The sequence below is a fragment of the Mesoplodon mirus genome (genome assembly GCF_964341445.2).
Source record: "Mesoplodon mirus genome assembly, chromosome: 9".
Taxonomy (NCBI): Eukaryota; Metazoa; Chordata; class Mammalia; order Artiodactyla; family Ziphiidae; genus Mesoplodon; species Mesoplodon mirus.
The window spans coordinates 61,737,338-61,747,503 of record NC_138985.1 but is presented as its reverse complement, the minus strand read 5'-3'; the positions used below and the strand labels follow the sequence as shown (position 1 = coordinate 61,747,503).

Here is a 10,166-nt window from a genome sequence, read left to right as displayed (position 1 = left end):
AGTATCAAACCCAAATATACATCAAAGGGTACTGGAAAAAATTAACAGTCCTAGAATGAAGGGTCTTATGCAAGTATCTTTTTGCATTTTTGCCTGAGTATCTTTGCAATAGATTTCAATCAGAGGAATTGCCGAGTCAAAAATTAAAGACACACATAATTTTACTAGACACTGCAAAGCTTCTCTTCCTTATAGCTGTATCATTTTGTATTCCCACTAGCAGCATATGAGAACACCTATTTCCCCACAGGCTTGATCAAAGAACATGTTGTCAAATTGGAACTTTTGTCAGTCTAATAAAATGGAATCTCATTATGGTTTCAATTTGCCTTTTACTTGTTGGGAACAAAGTTGAGAAACTTTTCCTACGTTTCAGAATCATTTAACCTCTCTTCTTCCATGAACTGCTAATTTTTCTCTACAGTTGTAGTAATTTATTTTTAGAACCTCTGTAACATAGTAACTATTTTTGAAATAAACTAAATAACTTGCAATTTATCATTTATCTTTGATTTTGTTTATAATTCTTTTGTCATTCAATTTTTTTAAGTGATCAAATATACCAGCCTCTGTCACTTTTTTTTTTTTTTTTTTTTTTTGTGGTGCGCGGGCCTCTCACTGTTGTGGCCTCTCCCGTTGCAGAGCACAGGCTCCGGACGCGCAGGCTCAGCGGCCATGGCTCACAGGCCCAGCCGCTCCACGGCATGTGGGATTTACCCGGACCGGGGCACGAACCCGTGTCCCCTGCATCGGCAGGCGGACTCTCAACCACTGCGCCACCAGGGGAGCCCTGTCACTTGTCTTTTAATCATAGTTAAGAAATTTCGCTACTCCTAGGCTACAGAGGAACATACTCAGGTTTCCTTCCAGTACTTGTATACTTTGTTTTTTAAATTTGTATTTCTCATCCATTTGAAATTTTCCTTTAAGTATAGTGTGAGAATGAATAGAATTTTTACCTTTTCTATATGTCTAGTCAGTTATCCCAACGTCACTTATTTAAAAATATGTATATTTTTGCCAGTGATTTGATATGCTGACTTTACAAATTTTCACAAGGATTAGGATCTATTTACAGATTTTCTTATTCCTTTCTCTTTGTCTAAATGTCATAATACACTATTTTGATCTTTATATGTTTTAATATCTGACAGAGCTATTTCACTCCACATACCACTATTCTTTATCAGGACATTCATGGCTGGACTTGCTTATTTGTTTTTCCAAATTAAATGGCTAATCAACATGTTTATCCCCAGAGAGAAAAAAACTAAATGATAATTCCACTGAGACTGAATTAATTTATTAATTTATAAAATATTAATATTTATATGATGTTAAATATTTCTATGAAGGAATACAGTATATAAACACACAACTCAAAATCAATTACAGGATATAATGAAAGAGAGGACCCCATTAGGATTATATTTATTTTCAAGTTTAGAAATGTTCCAATCCTATGTGAGGAAAGCCATAAAATGCTCCTGAAAGGCACAGAAGCAGCTAGAACAAAAGGTACAACATACTATATTTCTGCATATATGATTCGATATCACGTGAATGTTAATCATTGCTTGTACAACCATGACCTCAGTTATCAGCCCTAGTGGCAAAACTAGACAACTGCAACCCCTTAACTGTCCAGTCATAAACAGCTTTGAAACTATTTGAGGAAGGAATATACATCCTGCTTATCGTCTGAACTTTTCATGTTATTTACAGAAATTATCAACAGAAGGAGTTCACTATCAAAATATACTGTATGGATAGCATTAGCTTGGAAAAAAATTGCAGGGTATATGGTAGAGCATCCTCTTAAGAAACGCATACTTTTAATGTCATTGATGATACAGAGTATAATTCTGTATGGAAAAAGGCATCAAAAACCTTAAATCTAAAAGTGCCAGACTCTAAATGCAGAGAGCTTTGAGAACACCTCAACTCAGAAATTCTCAGGGGGTCCCTGAGACCTTTCAGCGTTCTGCAAGGTCAAAACAATATTTCATCATTTTAATGTACTATTTGCCTATTCACCACATTGACATGTGCCAGCAATCATGGGTAAAATTGCTGGCAACTTCACATGAATCGAGCAGTATCAAGCTGTACCAGCAGTGATATTTTCACCCCACACACTACCAAAAAAATTAATAATAAGGGAGAGAAGTCAATTTCACTTAAAAATATCCTTAAGAAGCAGTAGAAATTATTAATAGCATTAAATCCCAACTCTTTGGTATGCATCTTTTAAATATTCTATTTGACAAAGGGGAAATATACATAAAGTACTTTGCTGCATCCAAGTAGAATGGTTGCATTTGGGAAAAGCACTCATGCAATTGAGTTGTAAGCTGAACTAGTTACTTTTTCATGGAATACTATTTTTCCTTGAAAGAATGACAGACAAACAAATGATAGTTATTCAGGTTGGAGATATTTGGTAGAACATTTCTTTAAAATGAGCAAAGTGAGCCTGTCACTTCAAGAAAAAGAACTGACTAGATTTGTTGCCGTTGATAAAACTGGCACTTCCAAGTGAAAATTAGAATTGGAAAACTTGTATCTGCCACTATGCATGTTCCCAATCTTCAAAGATTTTTCTGGTTAGTTCTGTGTTGATATTAATAAGCAGAGGTTTTTGATACTACATAATAAAATGTGTCAATATTTGGAGGATCCTCATAACTCATGAATGAGTATTTTCCAAATGACTAATGCATGATGTTAAAATACTATGCATGGTAAAATACAATTCAGATTGCAAGGTAAACCAATGAATTTTAATGCAATAGAGTAGGACAAGGTCATTGATAACATTTAGCAGGTTGAAGGGTGGCCCTCGAAAAGATATGTCCATGTCTTAATCCCAAGAACCTGGACTTTATATGATAAAAGAACGAATTACATGTCAAAAGATATAATTACATTAAGGTTTCTGAGAGAAGAAGCTTATCCTGGATTATCTGGGTGGGTCCTAAATCCAGAGAAATTATTGTTATAAGAGTTAGGCAGAGGAAGATTTTATACGCAGTAGAAGATAAAGCAATGTGACCACGGAGGCAGAGATTGGAGTGATAAGATCAAAAATCAAGGAATGACAACAGTCATCAGGGGATCAAAGAGGCACAGAACAGACTCTCTCCTAGAGCCTTAGAGGGAGCGCCGCCCAACAGGATTCCAGACTCCTGCTCCGCAACTGTGAGAGAATAAAATTCTGTTGCCATCCACTTAGTCTGTGGTAATTTGTTGAGGCAGCAATAAAAAACTAATACAGTATAATTTCAGATTCCACACTACAACTAAACTTTTAGAAACTACCACTTATTAACTTCCAGCATAGTATTAAAAAAATAGTCACAATTATCTAAAAAATCTATTAAAACACTCCTCCCTCTTCCAGTTACAGAAGTGTGAAGACAGACTTTCTCTGTGTATTTCTACCAAAACAATATATGGCAGCAGAATATTGCAGAATCAGATATGAGAATACAGCTGTCTTCTATCAAGCCAGACATTAAAGCAGTTTACACAAATGTAAAACAATGCTACTCTAATAACTATTTTTTATTTTGGAAAAGTGTAAACTTTCATAACAGTGTTTATGTTAATAAATAGTTGTATTATTTTTAAATGAATTAATATGTAAATATTTTAAAATGTTCTCAGTTGTGATTTTAATACAATAAATACAGGTAGATATAACTCATATAAACAAAAGTTCTTAGGGTTCCTCAATAATTTTTAGGAGTATACAATGGCCCTGAGATCAAGGAGACTTATATTAACCAATCTATTACACTTATAATTTCCTGTGTTGTGCATTCGTAAGAACAGTTGAGGAAGAAATCTACATCTCTAAGAATTCAAAAGACTTCCTTAATCAAGAAAAAAATATGAGAAAAGGAATTCAGAGTTCAAGTGTCTTTAGGAAGAAGCTAAATTTCAGTATACAAATTATGTTTATTAGGAGTCTAGAACTTCTTAATAAAGAAATAAGAATCATTTGACTTTTCAATCAACAAAAGAGAAAGAGAAATAGAGAACTTGGAAAAAAACTATTAAAAAGGCACAGTCGGAATCTTTCTTGGCACTTCTTGTACCCTGTAAAGGATTATATAGACAATACTTCTTCAAATTCTTATAAATCTTCCAGATAATTCCCTTACACACAAAATTATTCCTATTCCTTCTCTTCAAACATCCCCCAAAACTCCTTCCCAGGCTTAACACGTCCTTTGACCTATGACTCTTTTCCTTTCCTCTGGTTTCTGCATCACAAAGGCCCCAAACCTGGTGTGTGACCTGGAACATCCCCAGGAAGTGGAGGAGGAAAAGGTACTTGAGGGTCAAAGCCAGAGCCAACACTTGAAGGTGAAGGTGGGAGTGAAACTGAGACTCTCGAAGCATTCATAGTTTTGGTCCTATATACATAGCTTATATTTTCTTCTTCATGGATCGAATATCACTATTTAACTTTATTATTATATTATAAATACTATTGATGGGTTTTCAAATTTTTGAATTATATACAAATAACAGGACACATAATTAAAATAATAAGAAACAATGTAATTTTGTACATATTGACAACGTGGAAGTGATCGTAGAGCTGACAGAAGTTGATGTGGAAAAGGAACAGAGAGTAAAGGGAAGTGTAGATCCACAAATTTCTTCATCCTGTGTGACAGTGACTCAATAAATACTATCTAAAGCAGTGTTAGAAACACAGATTCTCACGCCAGATCTGTTGTTGCAAGTCCAACTAAACTACTCCATGGTACTGTTGTTCAGCACTTATTTTGTGAGGCCAAGCAGCTGTGAACTGACACAAGCCCCTCCCTAAGCAAATGCCCTGAGTAACAGAGGGCAGAACCACAGGTATTGTAAACGTGACTCCCTCAACCACCCTTATAATAAGCATCTTCCCCCACCTCCCAGGGCATTCCTCTTGTGCACCCCTTAGATAAGACCCTCTGAAAAGCTTACCAAAACCCCTGCTCCTTTGGGTTTGAATTGACCAACCTGGTCCTAACCCAAGAATCCTCAAGCATTCCACCCACCCACTCTAAAAAAGGCATGTTCCCAGGTCCTGCCTGCTCTCTCTGGCTGTATCCTGCCTTGCCCTCCCGTGTAGTCCCCTTGAGGCATCCCGTGTACTTCCTCTAGGACTTGTGAGTAATAAGCTTCTTTATTTCAATTCCCTTCTAGTCTTTTGTTAAACCTGACTCACTATACAATGGGTAAGCCCCAGCTCTACCTAACAAATATTAATTTAACAAAGTCACAACACCTGCTACATCACATTCTAGGGGTGGGGCCCAGCAACCTGAGTTCTAACATGCCCTCCAGGTGATTTTGATGCATGCTAAAGTTTGAGAACAAATAATCTTTGTCAGATCAAGAAATAGAGGTCTTAAAATTATTTTAAGTGAAAAAGGTAACCACCAGAATAACTATAAAAGTGTTTCTCTCTATAAAAAAATATATAAGAAAACCAAGAGTGGAACATGTGAGGGAGAAGAAGGCATTGAAATGCATTAATTGTCAGCTATTATAGGACATCATAAATAATACCAAGAGTTGATAAATTAAGTAATGTTGATAGAAGTGTATTATTTAGCATTATGATAATAACAAAAGTTAAAAACAGTTCAAAGTGCTATACCTGAAAAGCAGACTAGAGAAGAGGAATAGGGGACACATTCATTCTTTGTTGTATACCTTTTTGTGAAGTTTGGGTTAAGGTTTGATTTTTTTTTCAACCGAATTATTACTTTATTAATTTGAAATAATGTCCAGTATTCAATTTCCAGACTCCTGTAAATTCTTACCCCAACTTACATCTAAATACTTAATTGAGCATTTATTTGTGTCTCTCATCACATCAAAGAAGTTGGACTAAGAAGATTTCATCTAAATGTCATCTTCACTAAGATTGGTATGCAAGGCCAGATGACATCAGGATTTCCAGTACCAAAACAAAAACTGTACCAAAGCTGAGGAGCCAAAACTTTATTCAGGCTATTGCAATAGGAGAGAAAGACTCCATTCTGCTGACACAAAAGGCAAGAGGATTTTTAAGTGATGGGGTGAGCTAGGGGGAAAGCACTGGAGGATATGAGGGGGTAAGTTGACCAAAGCAATGTGTGGAGCAAGATTTCCAGCACCTGTGATTAGGCCATCTGGGTTTGCTAGTTGGTACCCATCAAAGTTAGGCTCCTACCTCTCCTACTGGGAGACAGAGGTACATCTCAAAGAGATAGTCCCCCAGTCTCTAAGACATTTCCTAGGTTATAAAAGTGGCAAAAGGCTGGGAGAAGATTTATATACATTTCAAAGGGGCAGAGAAAGACTGTACAATTTCAATTTTTCTAAATTAAATGCTTTAAGAAAAGGGAGATCAGGGGCCTATAGTAAGGAAGCAACATGTCTAAAGTTTAGTCAAGCTGAGGGGAATGTTGAGGCCATCTGGGTCGTCAGTAACAATATTTCATATGGTAAACTGCTGCTTGTGAATGCACGTTAGAATGATGACACACTCCCTAATTTCTTCACCTCATCCCAAAGAGCACTCTAAGAAGAACCCTGTTTTAGGAACTCATATGCAGTAATCACGTGAGGCATTCAGGGCATACGTGCACTCTTACTCCTTTTCTCTGACACCCAGACCATCCCTGCCTATAGCAATCATATTCGACTATAAACTACTTGGGGAAAGATTCTAATTGATATTTTTCACCTTTAGAGGTATTCATACAACACCCTACAAATGGATCATGTTCAAACGATATTGATAAATGAATATTCCCATCTTGAAGATACATATTAAAGAGCATACAGGGCCTCCCTGGTGGCGCAGTGGTTGAGAGTCCGCCTGCCGATGCAGGGGATACGGGTTCGTGCCCCGGTCTGGGAGGATCCCATATGCCGCGGAGCGGCTGGGCCCGTGAGCCATGGCCGCTGGGCCTGCGCGTCCGGAGCCTGTGCTCCGCAACGGGAGAGGCCGCAATAGTGAGAGGCCCGCATACCGCAAAAAGAAAAAAAAAAAAAAAAAAGCATACAGCAGAATCTGAGAATCTGTACAGGGTCAAAATCAATTCACAAATCACATCTATGTAATCTCATCTGTACTGCTCTTCAACCCCCTCTATTAGACTAACAGCCTAGTAAACCTTTTAGAACACAAGACACAAGTTCAAAAGTCCATTTGCTGTTTAGATGGCAAAGAGGACCTACAGAATTCATGCACATAGTTCCCTGATGCCAAGATAAGTCAATGGGTTAAAAAAGTTATAAGCAACCTCTGAAGAAAAATTATGGAGATAACCAAAAGTAAAACTACTTGTATCATTATAAAGTATTAAATATTCATTTAGTACATCACTTAGCAGATTCCTGACCTTTGTGAGGAATGATTAACATTTTCACAATTTTTCTTAAAAGCATACCATCACAGAAAATTTCTTTTTATAGGTAGAGTATCTACTAGCCTATTTAGGTAAAAACATAAATGCAGAGGGTTATGTACACATAGAGGACTTAGTAAATTGAAATGATCTTAACTGAGTTATTTCAGGCACTCCTGTCCTCATCTCAGGATGGAATGGAGTCTACATGTATTTTAAACTTTCCATTACTTTCAGAAAATACAGCACTTTTACTTTTTGAAAATCATCTCCCCAGCTTTTAGTCATCCGATTTTTTCAGCCACTCAGAGCTTAGCCTTGCAATTCTCTTCCTGATATTCTCATCTCAAATCATTCCAATATCCATAAGGACCTTAAAACACATTTGGGTTTCCACCAGCCAAAATCAAAAAAACAAAACATAAAAGATAAACACACACACAAAAGTATCTAAAGAAATCTGTATTAGTTAACATCACATATCACTCCAAAACTTAGTGGCTTAAAACAATAAACATTTCTCACCTCTGGTTTCCATGGGTCAGGAATTCAGTTCTGGCTTACCTGGGGGCTTTTGACTTCGGGTCTCTTATGAGGTTGCAGTCAGGATGTCAGCCATGTCTGCAGACATCGGAAGGCTTGATTTGACCTGGAGGATCTGTTCCTAAGAAAGCTCACTAACCTGGTGCCAGTTGTTGGGAGGAGTCCTCAAGTTCCTCTCCACAAGCTGCATCACTGTCATCATGACATGATGGCTGGCTTCCCCCAGCATGAGCAATCTAGGAGAGAACATGGCAAAACCAACGATATCTTTTATGACCCAGCCTCAGAAGTCATACACCATTATTTCCGCAATATACTAATGGTTATTCAAGTCAGCATCATTTCATGTGAGAGGGAACTATACAAGGTTATGAATAGCAGGAAGTGAAGATCACTGGGTACCATCTTGGATCCCAGCTATCATAACATCCTTCTTTTATTCCTGCCTATCTATTTACTTAGTAACTAATGCCCCACGCTGGTTTTGCTGCCAGGCTCTTCAAATATTTGATCTACATCTTTCCTCTCCTCTTTTTAATGATTTTAATTCCTTCTTGTTCCCTTTACCATCTATTGGGTTGGCCAAAAAGTTCGTTCCGGTTTTTCCATAAGAGCTTATGGAAAAACCCGAACGAACTTTTTGGCCAACCCAATACTTCGGTTACATACCACTCCACAGAAACTATTTCCTTGAAGATTACCAATAATCTCTTCCTGCTAAACTGATGGCCTTGGCCTTTCCTCACACATCTTATAATGTTTGATGTTACAAACCATCACTCATGAAATTCTCTCATCCTTTGGCATCTTTGGTACATTAAAGGCTTCTCCAATCTCTCCTCTCCTTTCCTCTACAGGGTTCCTAAATGCAGAGTGTTCTTTAAGCTCATCCCTCTGGTTCTCCTACTATAGTAAGACTGGGCATCTTCAGCTATGTGATCTGTTATCAGGCCTGCGTTTCCTTCCCTACTCAATCATAGGTCCTTTCTAGCTGCCTTCAGGCATCTCCACTCTCTAATCTCTAAACGAGGTTCATTGTTTCTTCCTTCAGTGTCTCCTGGAAGAATCTGTTTTATCCCATCATCCCCACTACCACCACCCTAGTCCAAACCCTCCCTATACCACAACCAGATTAGCACAGCAGTGTCTTAGCTGCTCAGCTTACTTGACTCTAACGCTGACCCTGCTTCTACTCTAATCCAACTGTCATATGTTTTGATGCTAAATCTCCTTTATAAATTCCTTTTATTTTATTCATTTTCCAGCATAAGATTATCATCTACTGCTTTCAAATCTAAATTCCTTAGACTGGCTTTTAAAGCATTTATTGTTTTCCCATTTGGCTACCACACCTAATTTCTTATTCTCCTTACTTCTTACTGGTGATTAACCATTCATTCACTATGCTCCAATTACACAAATTTCCACATTTACCTTTTTAATTCTATTCTTTCCACAAAAGTAAATAAATAAAACAAACTTATCTCCTACCAATTCATCCTACTCATTTTTGTACATCTAGCTCAAATTCCACAATCCCCATGAAATCTCCTCTACTTTAGTTCATACTGGGCTGCTTAATTTTTGAGTTCCTAATGCTCAATTAGGCATCCACATCTCTGATTCTTTGTTAGTCTTATTTTCATAGCTAAGTTGCAAGTGTATAAAGACTGCAATCATATTTCTTTATTTCTTTTAAGACATCTAAAATGGTCTACAAGTAACATGCTGAGCACATAATAGGCCATGAATAAATATTTATTGGTTAACTAAATGAGGACAATGAGTAGAAAATTCCTACATCATTTGGCAGAATGACTACAGGCAAAAGACTCCTTCCCAAAATGTATTATCTAAAAGTGCATTTTCCCCATGTGTCAACAACCAAAAAAATGACTGTCTTCTAGCAGAGCCAAGCTTAACTCTTTAAGAATGTATAAAATCCACAAGACAAAATTGTTAAGAGGTACAAACTGTTTAAATAAAAAGGCAGATAAACAAAATAATTACTTCATTTAGCAAGTACAGAGGAAATCAGATCACATTCCAAACAATCCAATGATTTCAGCAGTTGGAGAATAATCAAGGGAAAAAAATTAAGCAATAAGTCTGCTGTCTTGGATTTATTAAGGGAAAGGAAATTCTTATAAAGCCAAAAAGATAAGAGAAAAACCTACATGATTTGTAACAGAAAATAATTAGTGAAGGTAATTG

At 37.0% G+C, this 10,166-nt stretch overlaps 1 long non-coding RNA gene across 1 annotated transcript in view; it reads right to left on the bottom strand.

Annotated features, from left to right (window-relative positions):
• Positions 1 to 7,907: 7,907 nt before the first annotated feature.
• The window catches only part of LOC309810075, a 352,203-nt gene continuing 349,944 nt past the window's right edge, over positions 7,908 to 10,166 (bottom strand). The window contains exon 3 of the long non-coding RNA XR_014294935.1: positions 7,908 to 8,188. This is a non-coding gene — a long non-coding RNA (uncharacterized lncRNA). The remainder of the gene's footprint in view (positions 8,189 to 10,166) is intronic.